General features: G+C 41.3%; 1 protein-coding gene across 7 annotated transcripts in view; it reads left to right on the top strand.

Annotated features, from left to right (window-relative positions):
* LOC110980221 (centromere protein P-like) overlaps positions 1 to 20,041 on the top strand; it is a 124,427-nt gene that overhangs the window by 29,503 nt on the left and 74,883 nt on the right. For 2 of the 7 annotated variants that reach the window (XM_087138643.1, XM_087138640.1), the window contains exon 3: positions 7,858 to 8,693. The exons of the other annotated variants lie outside the window; for them this stretch is intronic. The gene's annotated coding sequence lies outside the window, so the exon portion shown is untranslated. The remainder of the gene's footprint in view (positions 1 to 7,857; positions 8,694 to 20,041) is intronic. 7 annotated transcript variants of the gene reach the window in all.

The raw sequence follows: 20,041 nt of genomic DNA on the forward strand, positions 1-20,041 counted from the left end.
GTTCAGTATTTTGTGGCTGTAGGCTAACAATTCTTGTGTTATTTGTCCAATTCTCCTGTCAAAAATGATTAGCCAAATTAATTGGGACAACAAATTTGGCAATTAGCTTCTAATGAATTGCCAATAGTGTCTTGATGCTGCAACTGGAGACTGGGACCACTTGGAAATATGGTAGGGCCAAGATCCAGCAAAGCTCATTCAATTTGTCCTTGGGCTAGGTGGGCTAGACTTACCAGTAAATCCACACCAATACCATAAACCCACCCTCAGCATCATTATTGAAATACCCCTGTTCCCCCAGACACATCATTAGGGACCACAAATAGTGAATCACAGAGAGCCGTTCTGCAGAGAGCCACTTTCTCCTGCCTGATAAAATAAACAATTCCCTGACCACAGCAGTCTCCCCATTACCTCTGCAAATGCCCACTCTTCTAGGATCACCTGTTAACTGCACCTTGGCCAAAGGAGAGACAAGTCATAGGAAGTGCAGGGCCCATTACATGTTTATTTATACTCCAGAGGGTTTAACTGGACTTGCCTGACCAGAGAGACCCAACCCCATTGGATGAGTTTCCCTCCGTGTCCTTGGCTCAAATTGCTCCAAACCACACACCTTGGTGTGGTTTTTGGCTTTTGGTTGACATGTATCGTGGACTGGTCATGGTACATGTGTAAGGTACATGTGCAAGGTACATGTACATGTGCAGGAGAATTACATACATGTACCCCCGTTTGAGCAGGAACTCATCCATTTGACTTGGGAGTATTTTTCCCTTGATCACAGGTGGTAAAATTACCCATTTGACATGGATGGGGTTTAGTTGTGGCTGGGGTGCTTTCTCTCCAAAGTCTGTCAAGCCCCAATTTTCCAACCCTTTCTTGAAAGATAATTTTCCTGAATGTGTTCTTTTTTTGGAAACTGAATTGACTCATTTATAACAGATTTCATGACAATTGGGCACTGGAATTACAGACACATTTACCTTGATTTTAGCCCAGGAAGAACTGCCGTTTTACCCTCTGGCAGTGAGGTAGTGAAGGAGGATCTGCCTTCTTCAGATCCCAGACCTACAAGAAGAAATTTTTTGAAATGTTATTCAAAGATGATATGTAACTTTTATATCATTGGTCATTGAATTTGACACTGAATTGAACAATTTGTGTATTGCTTCGGTCACCGTACAGAACAATCTTTGTGGTACAGGTGAGTAAAACTTTTGCGGAGACAAAGCATAAGAATAATTGTTCCAGATGATCCATACAATTATGATGGCCCTGAAGGGACATAAAAATTCACAACTAGTTGTAAATATAGACCTTTTTACTAATAAATTCATAATTATGCATGGATGCTCACAAAAGGCCTTGGCGGCAAGAAGTGTTAGCAGGCCATTGAAAATGTACAGGGGGGCAGTTTTGATCATTTTCTCTCAGGTTTTCTGTCTTAATGTTCAGTTTTTTCTTCAGGAAATCCCATTAAAATTTAAAACCGTAACCGCCCAAAGGTTGCTGGACCTAACCTTCCCCCAATCACACAGACTTCAGCACCTTGGAAAAACACCCTTACCTCACAGTACCCAATCCCACAGACTTCAACAGTAGTACTCCTGCTGCAACAGTACCCAATCACACAAACTCCAACAGGTCTTTACCTGTGTAATTTTGTTTGACTGGGTACAGACGGCCTATTGCACAGTACAAAGAGTTTGGACAGGCAGTACCTATTCAAACAAATTCACACACCATCATGCTGCATTGTGGTCAGAAACAAGGAAGATTGTCCTTCTTATGGTAATTATTACATAATTTTGCATACTACCTAACGTACTTACATTTCAATGGGAAGCTTTCTATCATTACATAATCTTTAAAATACAGTACTTATTTGAAATTCTTGATGGTAAAAAGTGAGAGTGCCACAGTACCCATTCAGTCAAAATGCAACAGGGTATGTGCAGGCCCACATTTCCCATTCACACATATAATAATTAAACACCAGATAATAAGCTACCAGAACCCAGTACCACAAACTCACACACTTTACTGGTGTTGAATTCTGTGTGGTTAGGGAAGGTCAGGGTTTCAAATGTTTTTTTTTGCTATTAGGTTCTGATCTAAGCAGAATTTTTAGTTCTCTGTAAAAAAGATTTTACAGTCGTAATTTTTCCTGTGAGCACGAGATTGCTATACTTAAGCCGGTCTCCTTTCGTGCTATTTTATACCAAAAATGATTGAAAAGGATTCCTGTTCATTTTAGATGGCCTGCTCACCCTCCTTGCTGCCAAGGCCATTTGTGCACACGCATGCATAATTATGAGTTTATTAGTGAAAAGGTCTATTTGTGCGACGTCGTGAATTTAGTCACAATTACAGTAGTTGTGAGTATTCGTGCAACATCATGAATCATTCACGACTACTTGTGAGTATATTCGCGATGTCGTGGATTTTTTTTTTGATTAGTTGTGAATATTTTCATCATGTGCATTATATCATGACCAGTTGTGAATATTTTTCCAGTAGCTTGGGGTGTAAATGGCGCTATTACAAAATGGTGGGAAGTTGCACTTGCCACATGATGCAGGACATTGATCCAAGAAATGTGCTTCGTCGTTGATCCTTGCTGTATGGTCCTTTGTAAATCGGTTATCAGGTCAGACTCTTCATGCTAACACAAACCTAGACTGGCTCCCTGCTGAAGACCCTGACTATAATGATGATTAAGCTTTTGCTTTGGATACTAGATGACATTATCAGTGGGGCAAATATCAAACCCCTCAAGTTACTGGGGAAACATTCACGACAATTACATGTAGTTGTGAATTTATTCAATTGTCGTAAATTTATTCACGACTAGTTGTGGAAAAATCATGATGCCGCACAAATAACCACAACTAGTCACAAATAAGGTCACAACATTGCAGAAAATATTCATTACTAGTCTTGAATATTTACGTCCCTTCGGGGCCACCATAAATAATCGAAACACTTGCTTTGAAAAAGGTATCTCTTCCTTACAGGCCAGTAAATGCTCATGAAATATTAAACACCTCTTTCCTGAATTTGTTTTCAGTTGTAGTTTACAGCGGTGCCTTTTGTTAGATGGAAAGCCATTGGCCTGGAAAACATCTAGTTTGATTATTCAGATATAGTGGCTAGTGATACCTTGCATTTATATACACCTATCATTTATTTTTAGACCCACCCAGTTTTTTTCAGAGGTTTCTACTTTGTTCAGATCTAATGAGCTGTGATTTGCTGTTTATAGATTGCTATTTTGAGCCCGGGAAACCTGCTTGGGAAATTCAAACCAGTCTATTTGCAGCTGTTCAGCTACCAAGTTTAGAAACAGACTATAAACAAAAACCAGATTGTATTTATGATGATCAACCGAAGTTGTCTTTAAGGTTCTCAGAAAGAATGCTACAAGTCCGTGGGCTTTCTTAAAAGAATCCACTCACTTTCAAGGGTATCAATGACAGAGAGAGTGAATCACGGCTAATTTTAGACTGCAGAAGCTCACAACAGACAAAAAATCCACATGGTATTTCCTCTACAGTAATGTCACAGTGAGACATAGGCATTCACATTACATGTGGTCTAGTCATATTGTTGTGGTTATTAAAACTGACATGTACAGTGAATGAGTCCAAACTAAGTTTTAGTTGGAAAGGAATGATTTAATGTGGAAAAGTTAAGGAGGAAATGAGATTAAAGTACACTTAAAGATTTGATTTTCTAGACTTTTTGAAGCAAGTTTTCTGACTGAGTCACGTCTTCTGGGCAATAAAAGAATTTTAGAGTGGGATTTGAATTTGCAACCCCAGAACACTGTCTAGGCCCATGCTATAGCAAATTTTAATTTGACCTTGGCAGTCTCTCAACTTTTCACCCTCTACATTTTGGAGTACGGTGATCTGTCATCTGTCTGCAACATTCGTAACTTTTTTTTGTAACGTTAATTTTCCCACCATGGTTTGTAATGAATGTTGTTGATTTATTTTTTATTAATTCAAATCTTTTCAATTAATAGGTTTAATGTTAATAATCTTTGAGGCATGTAAAAATTATTCACTTGCCTCTAAGGTAAATGTTACCCCTCTGTACACTATAGGAATGTGTTTTTAGGAGCAGAGTAAAAAAGATAGAGAAGGAGACAGTGGTGTTTTGCTGAAACAGTGAGTTTTCCCCTTACCAGTATGTGTTGAACTTTTCTGCTTCAGTAAGATGTGATTACTCCTACATGGCGAAACTGGGGCCAAGAATCACTTTAGAAAGGCCATCAACCATGGCAATGCAACAAGTCAATTTCAGTTGACATCCTTAAGTCTGGTCACATAAATTACCAACATTTTGGGGATAAGGTCATTGATATGCTTCTGCTCCGTGGCATCTGAGTGATACCAAATCAATCATTGGTATTAAATTTGATGGGAGCGAAAAAAACTACAACTGTTACCAAGTCATGCACCCAGTGACCTATTTTCAGGGGCTCTTGTTCTCCTCTGATTTATGCACGGGCACCTGTCTAATAAACTGGAGGGGAAAAATGCATCCTTTCTGCACATGTGCAGAAAGGACACATCTGTGCTTATGAAGTGTCACATTAAAAGTACATGTGCACATTTATTTGACAGAAGTTACCAAGGTCATTTCAATTTGCTTGTTTACGTACAGTGTATTTCTATTTTGACATCTGACTATAACTGTTACTGCTCTCCAGTTTTAAGGTATGTCTGTCCCCACTATCAAGGGTAAAGCTCAATCTCTGCTGGTCACATCTACTTATAATGTTTTTCTGTTCCACTGGGTTCACAGTTTTTTCATGTCATTACCTTAAACCTAGCCAGTTACACATAGATGCTTCAAGGAGCACTCTTCAGGCATTAGCCTTAGTGAAGTTTTGTAGTGCATAAAACTTGTTGATTTTCTTGCCTGATGCTTGTGATCCGATTCCAAGAAAGGTCCCATGCTACAGAAGCTGGTCTGAACTTCTTTGTAAAGGCCTTCAGTCTCCAAGAATCAGATCAGCTACTCATCCTCCTTCCCTTCTCTTCTAAGTGGTACATAAAAGCGTTGATATGTGTCTGCCTATCATTAGTTGTTGTCACCAGAGGGCAGGCTTCAGGTAATGACATGACATCATGCTGTAGTGATGACACTGCCTCCAAGGTCCTTCACTCCAGAAAGATCCCCCCCAAAAAAAATTGCACAGCCCTGGTACATTCCCATCCCATGCAGTCCTTTGGTGCAGACCACCACTGTTTTGAAATCTTGAATTGTGTTGGCAGATGCAGCCCGAACCCCCTTTCAATCCTCCATCTCAGGAGACGTCTAAATAAACTCCTTCGCCCGCTTAAGTCAACCCCCCTCTGCTTTCTTAGCTCACTCGGGAGGGATTTTTGCCAGCACTTTCCCCGAGTTGTATCTCTAGGTTATTGTTTATAACGTTGGCTGTATGCCGGTAGAAACAGAGCTCGGAGGAACAGGAAGGGTGAAATAATTTGAGACCCACCGCAAAGTAATGTTTGGATGGCATTGGGACGCTAATCTTCATCTTAACTTTTGACCCGTCCCTCCTTGAACAGAATTTGTTAGTTCAGGTGAATTTTTTTCCCTGCAAGATATTTGCAGTCTGGTAAATTAACACCACTGGTGGGTTATTCCTTCTTTTGCCTATCGTGATACAGAGTCTCAAGTCAAGAGTGATGTTGGTTTTGAACTTGCTTCATCCAAGACAATGTATTAATAGAAAACGGAGAGGTGTCACATTTTGGATGATTTCTCACTATTGTTTCAAGAAAATCAGCTTTAAAAACAAAGAGAGCCTATTACTTTGAACACAAATAGGAACTGTTCATTCCGTCATCATTCCATCTTGAGAACCCTTAAAAGTTTCATTCAAAGAGAATTAATTGTTCTGAAAATATTGAGAATTTAGATGGATTAGTTTTCTTCACTTTTTGTAAAATTGGTGTTTATCAGATTTTCCATCTAAGCCTGCAAGAAACAAAAATCCAGTAATAGAAAAAGTTGGGAAGTCTTTGTTTGTATCATCTTTATTGCTCCAAGAATGACAGAGTTTGGCCCTTGTCTGTACAATCGTGTACATAGTACCTCTAGAAGTTTGCCAGACAGACAACCTCCACAATCCAGCTCTTTATTTTCAAGTGCTTCTCTGGTTGAAAACCCCAATTTGTATGCACTTTATGCTTCAGAACTTGGCACTCGGTTTTACAGGAGTCTCTGAACACCCAGGTTTCATTGCCAGAATCCATATTAAGTGTCACTTTTCATTCCATCTAAAAGCTAAGTTGGGGTCAAAGGTTTGTCGGAAGCAGGGCACTCCACAGTTATTTGATGTTATCTGAGAAAACTACAAGCATTAAGTGGCTCTGCTGCCATGTGAGTGGAATCCGGGAGTTCAGTGGTCTCAAGTGTTGGTTAGATGTATAGGAAAGGTGATCTTCAAGTAAATTTTAATATGACTGTCCAATGAAAAAAAATCTGTCTGTGTGTAATCCTCAGAAATGCTAGCCGGGCATCATGTAGACCTTTAGCAGTGTGTAGCCAGAACAAGGGTCTATTGCCGTTATTGGAAGAGTTGTTGGTGAAGTACAAACTCAGGCTTTGTACTGAGAAGTACCACACGGAATCCTTGAAGTTAAAACATTGTGGAAAGGTCCCAAGAAAATACATTGACTGGAACATTTGGACGTGTGGGGGGAGGTGGTTGGCAAAAAGCTGTTTCCAAATGTTTCATACAGTTAATACAATAAACTGTACAAATGAAACATCATCCTCAAACATCCCATGAAATCTAGACGTCAGTGCTGTTGTACCAGCATAATCAACAAATTCCCTGTCAGTTGCAATCAAGGTACTTGGTAGCTGCAAATGAAAATATTCCTCTCATAAGAATACCATTGAAGTCTGAATATTCCTTATTGGAATTTCTTTGCACAGGCTACTCTGCACTTGGAAATCCCCACTGGCATATTTGCTGTGTGGTAAGAAATAATTCCTGAAATTGAAGCTTGGGTTTCCCTTAGCCTGGCATCTGACCCACATGTATTTAATTGAATTCAATTGGGTATGACCTTCTGTAATATAATGCCAGTCACTGCATTTTACGTGGCACTTAACGTGGAAAATTGAAGGCGTGGCACTCCAATTTGGGTTTGCTCAACCAAAGTCCTGGTTTTAATGGAATTTTTGATTGGCTTTTACTTGGGAAAAGAGCCAAAAGGGTGATTTTGAAAGCCAACATGTGCTTTATACAACTACTGTTCACTTTATACAGGAAAGCGTTTCACCTTTTCCAGAACTTTTTATTCCCTTTTTGTAATCAAAATGTGATCAGTTGGAAATGTTTTTTTTCATTTGGGATTTGGGATTCTCTTCATTGTGCCTTTAGAGTTTGTTGTCATTCTGTTTACAGTTCAAAGCAAGTGTTGCATTTGAGACTGGTTGAACTTGTGGAAATCAGTTTTAAATGTGGCGGGGGTGCTACATTTCGAATTAACTATTACAAAAGATGTTGGGGATTCCTGGCAAAAGATTAGTATCTGTATTGTTAGGCTGTAACAAGTGGAAAGACAAATCTTACCCTAGACATTTTGGTCTTCATCCGATCCTTACCCCAAAAAACCTGAAAATGTGTAACCAGTTCCCATGACCTGCTGATGTCTCCATTTCCCAGTTTAACACCCCCAAAAGTTTCCGCTTTGGGGTGATTTATCTTCTCCCTTAAAATCACTTGAACAAAGTAGCCCTGTGATTGATATTTAAAGACTTGAGGGAGCAACTATATGATGTTACATTTGTATGATTAATTTCTTCTGTATTGGCCCCCAGGTATGGTATTCTCATCAGTAAGCCACACTGGATGGCGAGGGAGCTCCTGTAGGTTGTCCGACAGGTTTTCCCAGGATTCAATGGGTGGCTGCCAGGAGACCAATAACCAAAACCTAGTGCCCGTTGATGCTGTCAGTTCCATTGGACGGGATCCTCTGTCACAAGCCATCAATCAAAATCTCTCTTGAATTGTCGACAGTTCTTCAGGAAATGACATTTTCCCCCTTCCAAAAAACCCCTGAGAGAGAGCACTTCCTACTTTCAGCCACAACTGTAAAAGAAAAAATGAAAAAGCCATCGTTGCCCTGGTAATTTGTACACGTTCCACTGATCCTTTCCTGGGTCACGACATCTCCTTGTTGCTCAAATATGAGTCAGAGTCCCTGATCTAAAAACCAGACCTGGACTCTTTTGCTCCCTATGGGTCCACAGCATCAGGCAACTCCACCGAGGTCTGGCTTCTGGACCCCTACCACAATGCACTTAAACGGCGCTATTATAGCCCCCACTAATCCATCAATACCTCTCACACCTTTTTTGTGGTGAGCAGGGTTTGTTCGGGGGCATCCATTCCCTTCTCAGGCGCTCTGTCAGGCCAAGGAGTTTTCCCCCACAGAGAGGTGCACTCAGCCCCAGTCTTCCTGCTGCGTGTGCCTCTCTCTCTCTCTCTGATTCGGCTCGTAATCCATCATGTGCTTCTGTGTTGTCACTGGTTCGGTTTCCCCCTTCAACACAGCACCTCCTAAATGCTTCTCCATCTGTGACTTTCATGTGATGTCAGCAGTCAGTCAATCAGAGCCAAAATGTCAACTTTTACTTGTCTTCTTCCAATAAAGGTAATGTTCTAAATGGAAGACAACCCAAACAATTCATTCCAGCAATGTTTTGGTGGGGTTGTTGGTCAGTTCTTCTGGACATTCACTTTTGCCTCTGCACCCCACATACATGTCCACAAACTTTATTATCTGATTTAACATGAAGATTACTCTCAAAAGCTCTACCTGTGTCTCAAAAGGTCCATGCCCCTGGTTGGGTGCCCCTGGTTGGGTGCCCCTGGCTGGGTGACCCGCCATTTCAAATATACACAACCTGTATGCATGTACAAGCCCAATTTGCCATCTTTTGGTGCCCCTCCTGAAAATAGATGCGCAGTCCTAAGTGCCCCATTGGAATCTCATGAAATTGTGGGTCTCTGACAACAGAGTGGATCATAAACTCATTGCAAACTTCAGTTTTGCAACTTTTCATTGGATTAACTGATTCCCAAATTTTCAACTTGTCAACTCGTTTATGCCATTACGAATTTATTAAAAATAACACTGTACAAAATGTTGTGTGGTTGGGAATTTTGTCTTTCTGTAATTCCCAGTTGTTCACCTGGAGTGTTTTCAGCACATCTTTTCTTCAAGTTTGCTTCTGCAATAATGCCAACTTGCCAAGGTAGCCATAAACTAACAGCATCTGTTTCCTGCATCACTTCCTGCCTTTCTCAGCTCAAACATCTTATCCATTGCTAACAGGTCTGTTACTCAAAAATGTCCTTCTCAAAAACACCCAAAAGTAATAACAAGAAAAACAAATTTCCAAAACAGCCTGAAAATGCGTAGATACACCTTCACCTTAATCCTGCGGGCCTACACCCCAACCAGGGGGCACCCTCCACCAGTACATATGCATCGTGTGTTTAAATTACGACAAGACAGAATGTACTCTGACCTGCATGATTTGTCTGCCAGACCAGCCGTCTGCTGTGAATTATACGGCCAGCGATTGCTGGATAACTCTCACTTCCCCTCGCTCCCTCCATCCTCCCCCCCCCAACTTTTGTTTTCTGCATCAGGAACATGAGACGGTTAGCTAACTTGTCCAGGCTGCTTTCAACTTGCCCTGGATGTAAAACTCATGAATTGGCAATCAGGCCCAAATTTGATCTTCCTCTTTCGACCAATATAATTTTCCCATGATGGCTTTTGGCTGGATGGAAAGAGTCCCAATGATACCCACCACTCATAATTATTCCACCTGGACTTCCAACCCCTTAAATCAGCAAATTCTTGCCAGTGATCCATGCATTTTCTTGATGTAGCTACATGTACGTTGTAAAATGTACATGTACACAGATGCATGTACCGGTACACTATACAGAAAGGCAGTTCCTTGGTCAGTCCACTGGAACAATCATAGCTGCAGTGACAGTTTACCATGTAAAGTGTAAATTTTTATTTCAAAAGAGAAAGAATCCTTTCAAGCGAAAAAATCATGAGTTCTAAAGAAGGAAGAGACAGGATGGTGGTAGGATCCCCTTTTTTGATACGTAATAACCATTGACAGAAATTTCATATTCTATGTTTCCATGTCTCAGTTTGTCTTCTGACCAACTAGCATCTTGTAAACCCCCCTTCCCCGAAAACTGATAATTCATTTGGGAAAATTTTGGTCCTTTTTTTTTAGAACTTCAGTATGATTACTTGGCTGTGGCCTAATTTGTCAGAGGGTCAGACAGATTCCATTCTTTTTACTGTAGACTTGAACATGCATCACTGTGGAATGCCTCTACTGCAGACAAACAGATTAATGCCCTCCATCTTATTGATGAGCTTACCAGGTTGTTTCTAGTGTGCAGAAAACAACATTAAACTCAATTTATCGACACCTGGGAACTCTGCAATTTCACAGATGTGATAGAAAGGAAAAAAATATGTCCATGTGCATTTGTCATTCCTGGAAAATATTAATAGACACAACTCTGCAAAAAACCATCCAGAAAAGAGGAGCAAGCCCAAAAAAATCAACAGACAAATCGGAAATTGCTCTGGATATCCCTGGGAAAGCAGTTCAGTAATTATTTGTTCTGGCAGATTAACCTTGAGCTTCCGGCTGAGAGCTCCCAACCAAGCAGCCCCAACTGAAAAGGGTTCTAAGGTGACCAGTGTTCACTGCAGCACCTGGTATGGGGAGGCCTGCTGACACACTGAATGGTTTTACAAGAAAGAGTTCTTACCCCATGAGTTTCATTCTTTCTTTCTTTTTTTTTTCATTCTCCATGTGCTGCTCATGTTGAAACCAACAGCATAGGGCCGGCAAGAGTTTTGGCATTTTTTATTGGGGTCTCCCGCTATCTGCATTGTTTAGCTTTGTATGATAAAAACGCGCACTTTCTCAGAACTACGGTACAGGCTATATGTGGCTTGTCTGTTCTGAAGCTTGTATTATGAGCTGTTTCTGGCACCGGCCGAAACAGCTCTTTGTTTTGAACTAATGTTTGTCCCCGACCTGTTGGTGTTTGGCTATGGCAGGAGACCACCCCTTGTCTTACCTCTCTCTTGTCCCTCTCTCAGTACCTTTTGATTGAACTGGGTCAAGTTGGGCTTGGAGGCATGAGCATGGATCTTCTGTGGAGCAGCTGGGTTTAGTTTGGATGCATTCTGACTTGCTGTGATCTGCTGACAGTAGGTCTTTGCTGCTCAAGGTGGTAGAAATATGTCGGTCATGGTCAGCTAAATGGTTGGTTTATTCCAATGTCTTGCTTGGCCCCCCCAACTTGCCTCCCTCTTGTATCTCATCCCTTCCTTCAATTACAAAGTCTTCTGTTTTTACTGGCTGACCATGTCTGGCTGTCTGGCTCATTTATTGTAGGCTGATGGATTTTTGTAGGTGACTTTGGATCGACTCACTTCAGGTAGTACAGTGGAGCTGACCGACTGGATATACTGACATAGGCCCGCTGAACGGTTGGCCAGCACACTATTATACACGTGCATCCAGTCCCTGTTATGACTTACAAGATCCTCTCTCCTTAATTTTCAAGCTGTTTGAATGGAAACACATGATATATCCCTTTCCTCCCAGGAAGCAGCTACTGAATGTGGGAGCACTGCACCAGCTGTTGCACTGAAAATGTTGTCAGGGGTCAGGTCTTTGTACCAGAGCTGGCAAAGGGGTTTGTACGTGATGCAAAGCCATCACCTGATGCATTGCATTGTGCACCGCATCCGGCAGACAGATTCAATTCAAGCCCATCTAACCACCCCACACTGAAATCATGGAAAGATTACACTTTAAGTACAGTCAAATAAACAGGCCACCATGATGTGGTGTGTAATTTTTTTTTTTTTTTGAAGAAGGTCCAGAGCTGTATGGGGAGGTAAAGCCTAGCCTGGAGTAGGATGATGTAGAGAAGATGATGATTCAGCCAAGGACGTTGATCATTGCCTTCTGGAGGTGGAGGGATTAGGGTAGGAAATGGTCTCCTCAGACCTTAAGCAGCATCAACAAACAAGAGCTTATCATAGCTGTAGTCTTCCTTGAGCTTGGCTTCTTGTACATTGTAGTTTTCCAAGTCTGAATTTTATTTGTCTTGCCTTCTTGGTGTGTAACTTTCCAGCATGAGCAGACTCATACTGGGAACAGTGAAGCTCAAGTTAATGCAGCCATATTGTACAGTGACGCAAAGCTGTAATGCCATCAACTTTATGTGATACAAGGGTTAAATTTACAGGGAAACTTACATGTACATGTACATGCCAGTAACATTTCTGACAAAAATAAGTCCTGAAATCGAATCCTTTTCTTTTAACATTTTACCCGTCCTGGTAAACCCCTCAGAAAAATCTGTGTTATGCTGATTCATTGAGCAAAAGTAATAGTGTGCATAGTTACTCAACCAGTGAAGGGTAATCATGTGCTGAAACTAGTGCATGTACACGTACAGATACATGTAGATCGGGCATAATGTAGGTCAGGTGTATTCTACTCACTGACCCTGACTCAGCCTAGTGATCACCAGTATAGACTGTGACAGGTGACCAAGAAGGAACCATGGAGGAATAAGAACACACCTTAGACCAACAGTACTTCAGTTCGTCTATGAAAATCTATTACATAAGATGAGAGTGTTTCAGTGATGGATAAAGCCTTTTGTTTTTGAACAGCAGTACACATTTTAACTTCACGTTGGCCTGAAACTTAAGTGAGAAGTCAACAGTTGGTCGACCTTGTTAAAATTCTTGCATACATGTACGTGTAGTTTGCCCAAATGACTTTTTTCCAGATCTTTGGTGGGGGGAGGGGTACAAAATGGATGTTTTTCTCAATCTTTAATCCCAACATCGTCCATCCTCCTAGGAAAGGTGAAAGAGCCATTTCTAAAATGCTGCAGCTTTCCATGTCTTAAAAAAGCAACATGATGGGGGCATTGGCCCCCCCTCTCTCCATCACTCTATATGCCTCTGGTTTGGCCATTTTTTTATGCGATCAGATGAAATGGCTACACATGGACTCTGCTTTCTTCCTCACTTGTGATGGGGAAGGGATAATATTTGGAAGGGGAAAGTGAGAGAGGTGGTTTCTTCCATTGTGTCGTTTTATGTTTCACTGAGATATTTTTGTTTCAGTTTACAGAACAGGATTTTTAAATGATAGTTGTTAATTAAGGGCACATGTATCTGGGATGTGCTTACCGTGCGTGCTCTTAGTGCGGAAGAGGGAATGTAGTATGTGTGTTCTTCATTCTTCAGTGCACGTGTTGAAGACAAACAAACAATTGAAACCAAGTATTTAATCTCCCCCCCTCCATCCCCAAAAGTTTACACTACATTATCTGAAAATGTTTTGTTTAATATTCAAAAAGACGTGGAAATTCAAGTATCCCTAAACAAGTTTTTCTTTCAAAAAGTCAGCCCAGCAAAAATTTCATCAGGAACTGTGACGACAACTGAATCTTTATTTTAAGTTGACTGCTTGGCCTTCAGATGTTGTTTTTTGCTTGCTTACCTGCTGATCTGTTTGCTTAATTAACTGTGTGAGTATGTTATCTGTGCCCCCCCCCCCTCCAACTGTCTCGGCACTTTTCACCACGAGGCATTTAACCCAAAGCTTTTCTCTTCAAGAATAATATTTCTCCTGCCAGTAATGAGTGCTGCTAGGATCTGGTCAGGATCCCTGGACTCTGAGCAATTACTGGCAATAGTATCTCTGTCATCGGCCCACAAATTTATGATATTGGCAAAGCCACCCATTTGAACCCAAATGCCAGACCTGATTGCAAAAGTTCCTCCTCGGACCTGTCGGTCCCTACCCCATTGATTTGACTTCAGTCAGAGTTCGCATCTCAATCTGTCAGGACGATAATTGTTTTATTTATGTGAAGTTTTTTAATGCTGCTAAGGGAGTGATATTTTTGGAATCTGCTAATCACGCAGGAATGTCAGGGTTATTTTATGCTGGAGGATTGATGAGGTTGAATGACCTGCCAGGGGCTAGGCTAATGTACGTGAAGCACAGACACCTGCTTAGCATAGAATATTAAAATATATGCTCAGCAAAAACAGGTTGCCAGCCAAAGTGCATGCAAGGTGTAATAGTTGAAACTGGCTCACTGCTCTCTTTTTGCTCAGCAAATAAATTTGCTAAGCAAACTTTTCTGACAGTCTGCATGAAATGTTGTCATGCAGTGTCACTCAACATGTTTGATAACCGATTTCAGCAGATTTTTCATTATCACGAATTTTTTATGCTGTTTGGGATCACAGAGTTTTGGTAATATTTCCCGATGCCCGAGCAGCTAATGCTGTTGCTGCCATTGTCACTGTAGAAAGCCTGTATTCCAATCTATTGGCTGTGGGAAGTGGTTACAGGCCACTAGGCGGCAAGAATTGTGAGCAGGCTATTGAAAATGTACAGGGGTATGACTTGGATATTCATTTTCTCTCAGGTTTTCTGACTTTGTTCCTTTTTTTCTTGAGCAACTCCCATTTAATCATTTTTGCTATTAGTTTCTAATTTAAGTGGAATTTTCAGTTCTCTGTTAAAAGATTTTAAAATCGTAATTTTTCCTGTGTGCACGAGATCATCATTTCATTGTTAGTGTTCTTGGAACCAACCTGTGCATTTTGTAAAAACATGTACATGTATACTGTACATGCATGTACATAGCTAATCATTGAACTTGGTCATAGTTTGGAGTACTACTGAAAGAAATGGTATCCACCTGTTGTGTTTGGGGTTGTACAAGACAAAGTGCAGATTTCAAAGAGAAAGAGACCTGGTTCTTCAGATTTCCCAAGTGCAGAAAGCAGCAAATCAAATGGGTACAAAAACCATGCAGGTAGATTGAACATCAGTACGTGTTTTTACAAATGCGCAGATTGGCTCCAAGAACACAAACGATGTAGTTTATGTTGCTTATGATTGAAGAAACGACAATCTTGTGCGCACAGGAAAAATTGTGATTTTAAAAATTTTTTACAGAGCACTAAAAATTCCACTTAAATTAAAAACTAAATGATTTAAGGGATTTTCTCAGTCAAAAATCCTGTGAGAAAATGATCATTGAAGTCACACCCCTGTACATTTTCAATAGCCCACTCACACTTCTTGCCACCAAGGCCATTGTGCACACGCATGCATTATTATGAACTAGTGAAGAGGTGTATGTTTCTCCCATTTCACAATTTAAAGTCATTCAAGATTTGTTTGATGTAACTGATTTAAAGATCCGAGTTTGTTGCTTTGATTAAGTCCTTTAAGTCAGAGTCCAGAATTGACCTTGACATTGACACATCTGTTGATGTCACTGCAATGATTATGTGTGCTTGCCAAGTGGCACAAATTGGGTCACAACCTTCTCCCCGGGTTTTGGTCTGCTGTTGCATTATTCAAAATAGGTCTCTCTCTCTCTCATGATGTCACTTCCTTCAGATTAACAAATGTATCAGCATTTTAGACACATTTTTGTGACACATCAGCTGTGCCGTATTTCAAAGATATCATGATCAACCATGTGCACGTGTAGAGGACATTTACACACTGCACACACAAACACCTGTTGGCGTTATACAGTTGTAGTTTTCCTACAAAGTGGCAAAAATGACAAATATGACAATGATCTGTGTGTCTGAAATATAATAGCATTTGTTACACCTGTGGGAAAGTGGTTTTGCTAGTTTAGTCAGTCAGTCACAGTTTGCCAAGAACCAGGAGGCAAAAACTGTGACTGTAGCAAAAAGAAAGACTCGTTTAATCAGAAAGACTGGTATTAAAAGTTGATTTAGCCAAACCACAAACCTTAAATCCCATCAGCGATGAAAAACAGCCACCCAGACATTGTTGCGGGGCAGAATTTAACACTATCAATTAGTGAGAGCTATGGTGAGAGCTACATGGCTGTAACACAAAAAATGGTGGCAGGAATTCCCTCTCCCGCTGGACAGAAAAACAAATTTCTGCAGCAAGCCAAACATTTGGCCTCTAGCCCAGGGCAACAAAAATGTTCCTCAGAGAAAAGCCTGGTGTATATTTTCATCCTTAATGTAAAATAAAAGACACAGATTTTTTTTGGGGGGGGGGTAGAAATTATTAACCTACTTTCAGAACCCTTTCAGGAGGTCAAGTTGTTAACTTCACTAATTGGACAATTGTTTTAGCTCAGGGGCTGAAGTGGTCCGTAGTGATTATTTTGTCACAACAGTGCTTCCGGGCGTAGCAAAAGATGAGGAAGTGACACTTCCAGTTAAGAAAAGATGAGGAGGGAAACTGCAGGGCGATATAATCAATGGTTTTTAATGCAGAAATTGGGAACAGGTCATGTCTTGAAGGTAAAGACTTGGGAGTCCAATCAACACACAATCAAGGGAGGATAACATTTATGAAACTTCTTTTACACATTTCCTCCATATGCCAATTCTGAATCTAACCTTGGCCCTATTTTGGCCTCTTACTTATTCCCCATCCTTTCCAGACAATGTTACCGGGGTTAAAAAATCTAACTTCTCCACACTATGGTTGTACTGGTCAACTCATCTGTAGCCAGGCAAATTAATCCCAAAAGCCTTTTTACCATATGCCTATTAAATCCTCGCTGCAGTATGTAAGGCCCCACCAAGTTGAATGAACCCTTCATTCTGGCCTCCTGCCAAATTCATCACCATCAAGGAAGCGATCAGTGAGCACCCCTCTTCTTACTACTCCAGGCCCAAACTTTACACCTTCCTAGTTCCTTTCTCTCTCACCCATACCCCCCTTCAATCTCCCTCCTCAAACACAGGGTAAAGTAAGCACATCTCTCTTAGCTGTCCCCTGCAGGGGCGTGCAATTTCCTTGGCAGCTCAGCAGCTGGTGATCGGCAAGGCGTTTATGTTTGGGGTTTCCTGTCAAGAGAGGTAATGGGACATGGAAGAGCTGGGAGCAATCCAAGGCCAGTTCCGATGAGCTGCTTGGAGTGTAAAATGTAAAATAACCAAATTTGCAGCACTTACTCTGTAGCACATCTGCATGAACATGTAGCATCTGCAACATGAACTAGTCACCAGTTGCAACGCTTCACAGCCAGAATTGGTGTCTGTTAATGTTACAGAAGTAGGATGAATGTGTTTGCTGAGCTAGTTTACTGATTGTAATTGGCCATTTTGGCTAAGCCAAAACTGGTCATGCTTTGAACTAAGGCACAAATAGTTTGTCAGACATTTCACTGAATTCCAAACCTGATGGTTAACATTCCCCTTAAAACTTACGTTATAGGTAGTGTACTGCAGTATATCTCTGGAAAGCCTTTATATGTTCTCCCAGCAGTTTAAAAAAATCACTTGTAGTTGGACTATTGATTTTACTCTTAGCTTCTAGTCTCATGTTTGCTAAGACTGTAGAAAAACAAGCCCGTGAAATTGAAAACCAATGAATATGGTAAGGTGAATCCTTTCCTGCTTAACGTCCTCCAGAAATTCACCCCTGCAGCTAGGGCCCCCCTCTCAGGAGTGGGAGTTGCTCGTAGCCCAGGCCCACACTACCTTTGCACCACACCATTTCCCCCCGGCTTGCCTGCCCAGTACCCTGAAGTTGCCCAACCCCTCTAATTGACCACCTGCGCTACGAGAGCCACCCATGACCGCAGGCCGGTGTTAACCTATCATATAAGAGGTTAATGCTGGTCTATGAGTACTGGAGCCTGCCTGGTTAGCACACGTAAAACAATTTGCTGGGAAATTAACCTCATTGATTTGAATTTGGGAGCCCTTTAAAGCTGACACCTTGCCAAGCACTAGACAGATTTTCAAAATGAGTATTTCATTGGTTTCAAGTACGGAGAAAAGGTGCTAGATCTACGGATTTTATAAGCGAGTTCATATCAGGTTTAGTATTTAAATATTCGGAAAAGTTTCGAGATTCAGTGTCTAGGCCTTAAAAGATTCTGCAGTGAGAACCATCCAGATGTTATTCACTGAGTCACTGACTTTTCATTTCAAAAATTAGAATTTTGGGTATCAAAGCTGAGTATACAGGTGCATGCACTGTGAACTGTGTGAAAAAGAGCAGAGTGCAAGTGTGTCCTTTTTTGGCTCAATAACATCTTTTGCTCTTGATGCATGTACCCACATGTTGATAATTTTCCTACGGTGAATTGAATGTTTAGGAGTTTTGTACATATATGAAATTTAACAAGTGTTATTGTGTCACTGGTGTGAGTGGGGTTTTATTGCATTTGTTAAATTGCCTTTTCTCCTCTTGCGGTCTCAGTCATTGGTCATTTAAGGACTCCTAAGTGCCTCTGGTCCACAATTAAAATATCAGTTCTTTCTGAAGTATTTTTAAAAATTGTTTGACATGTACCCAGGCCATTCATGGAACTCTGTTTGCTTCGTGCTGTTTGGTCACTCAGCGGCCGACCCAAGTGCAACCCTAGCACACACTAGCCCGCAACCAAACCCTTTGATATAATTTAGCCTGATCTGACAGATTCTGGAAGTGGGTGGGTATGATTTGTAGGCTAGACTTGTCTCAAGTCCTCTTTTGTCAGTTGTTCCCCGGATCCAGCCACTGTTGAAGACTAAAAACTAACGTGGAAATTCTGTGTGATGGCTCTTGTACCGCCTGAACACAAGCGGAGTGCCAAAAGTGCAAGGGTATTTAGGACAGGATGAGTGGGGTTCCAAGTCCTGATTTTTGTGGAATTGTCCATTATATTTTCCCCTGAACTTGTGAATTTGTTTCAACATGTTTTGCTTTTTCTTAGGACTAGTTTGGGCAGATGTTTACTTGATTGAGTTTTTTTTGGTTTTTTGGGGGATTTTGTCAATTGACCATTTCTAAAACTGAATACGCAGATACCTTTGTGCCCCTTTTCTGAAATGATGATCCTACTTCTTATCTCAATCCATCTGTGCTCAGTCATATGCTGAATATAAACTCTCTCTAACCAAGGGTGTATCTAGAACTCCATTTATTTTTATTTTTAGGAGGGAGTACCATTTTTTGGGGGGCAGAAACCATAAATATTTGAAATTTATTTTTGTGACCTTTTTACAGGGCCGGGAGACAAAAAACTAGCCCCAAAATTGCCCTTCGTTTCTTAAAAACTAAACATGTTTTGGTCCTTTTTGGGGGGGTGGGGTGGGGACATGACCCCTTGCCCTCTTCCACCAAATCTGCCATCGCCGACATGGTTTAAGCAGTGACACCTGTAATATACATGTACATGTAGAAGTGCTTTGACAGTTATTTTTAACACATGGTTGAGTTGCAGTAGATGTACAGGTTAGAGAACAGAGGACAAAGTTTCCTGTTCCGTTGCTTTTTGGTCCCCGCGCCTGAGAAAACCAGGCAGGGATGCCAGGGCAAGCATTCTTCTTTTTCTTGTTACAGGTACATGTAATTGTCTCCCCCATTGACGGCAATCTGGTTGCAGCTTTAGGTTACAATTTTGTAAATTTAGGCCCCGATAACCTGAGTTTGAGACCCTCTGGCAGGCTCTCTGGGTCGGTGCAGTGCCACTTTCTGTGTATTCAGAAACATTGCAATGTTTGATGTGAAGCCAAATTATGGGGAGCATTTCCATTCACTTCTATTAGCAACGTATTTGGAAATGGAGTCAAAAACCTCAAACGAAGCTGAGGATTTTGGAATTCCCCCCCCCTCCCAACTCAACCAGCCAGACATCCATGGTTGGTCTGCAGGGACATGAGACAAGTCTAGCACACTCTGCTTCAGGCCAGGGGGGGGGTAATGATTCGCACCATCAAGACCCTCTACCAGTATCAGGGCACCCCGTCCAGATCACATGGCTGGGGAGTGCCCTGCAGCCAGGGCCCACCAACCGCTCCCTGGGTTTCTCTAATAGGTTTGGGGCTAGGCCCCAGTGTATATATGGCTGTCTAATTGAAATGGCTTGTGCAAATATTGTGGGAGGCTAGAG

Source organism: Acanthaster planci, linkage group LG07 (assembly GCF_054643075.1).
Source record: "Acanthaster planci isolate LZ-2023a linkage group LG07, COTS_SCS, whole genome shotgun sequence".
In the NCBI taxonomy this organism is placed as follows: domain Eukaryota; kingdom Metazoa; phylum Echinodermata; class Asteroidea; order Valvatida; family Acanthasteridae; genus Acanthaster; species Acanthaster planci.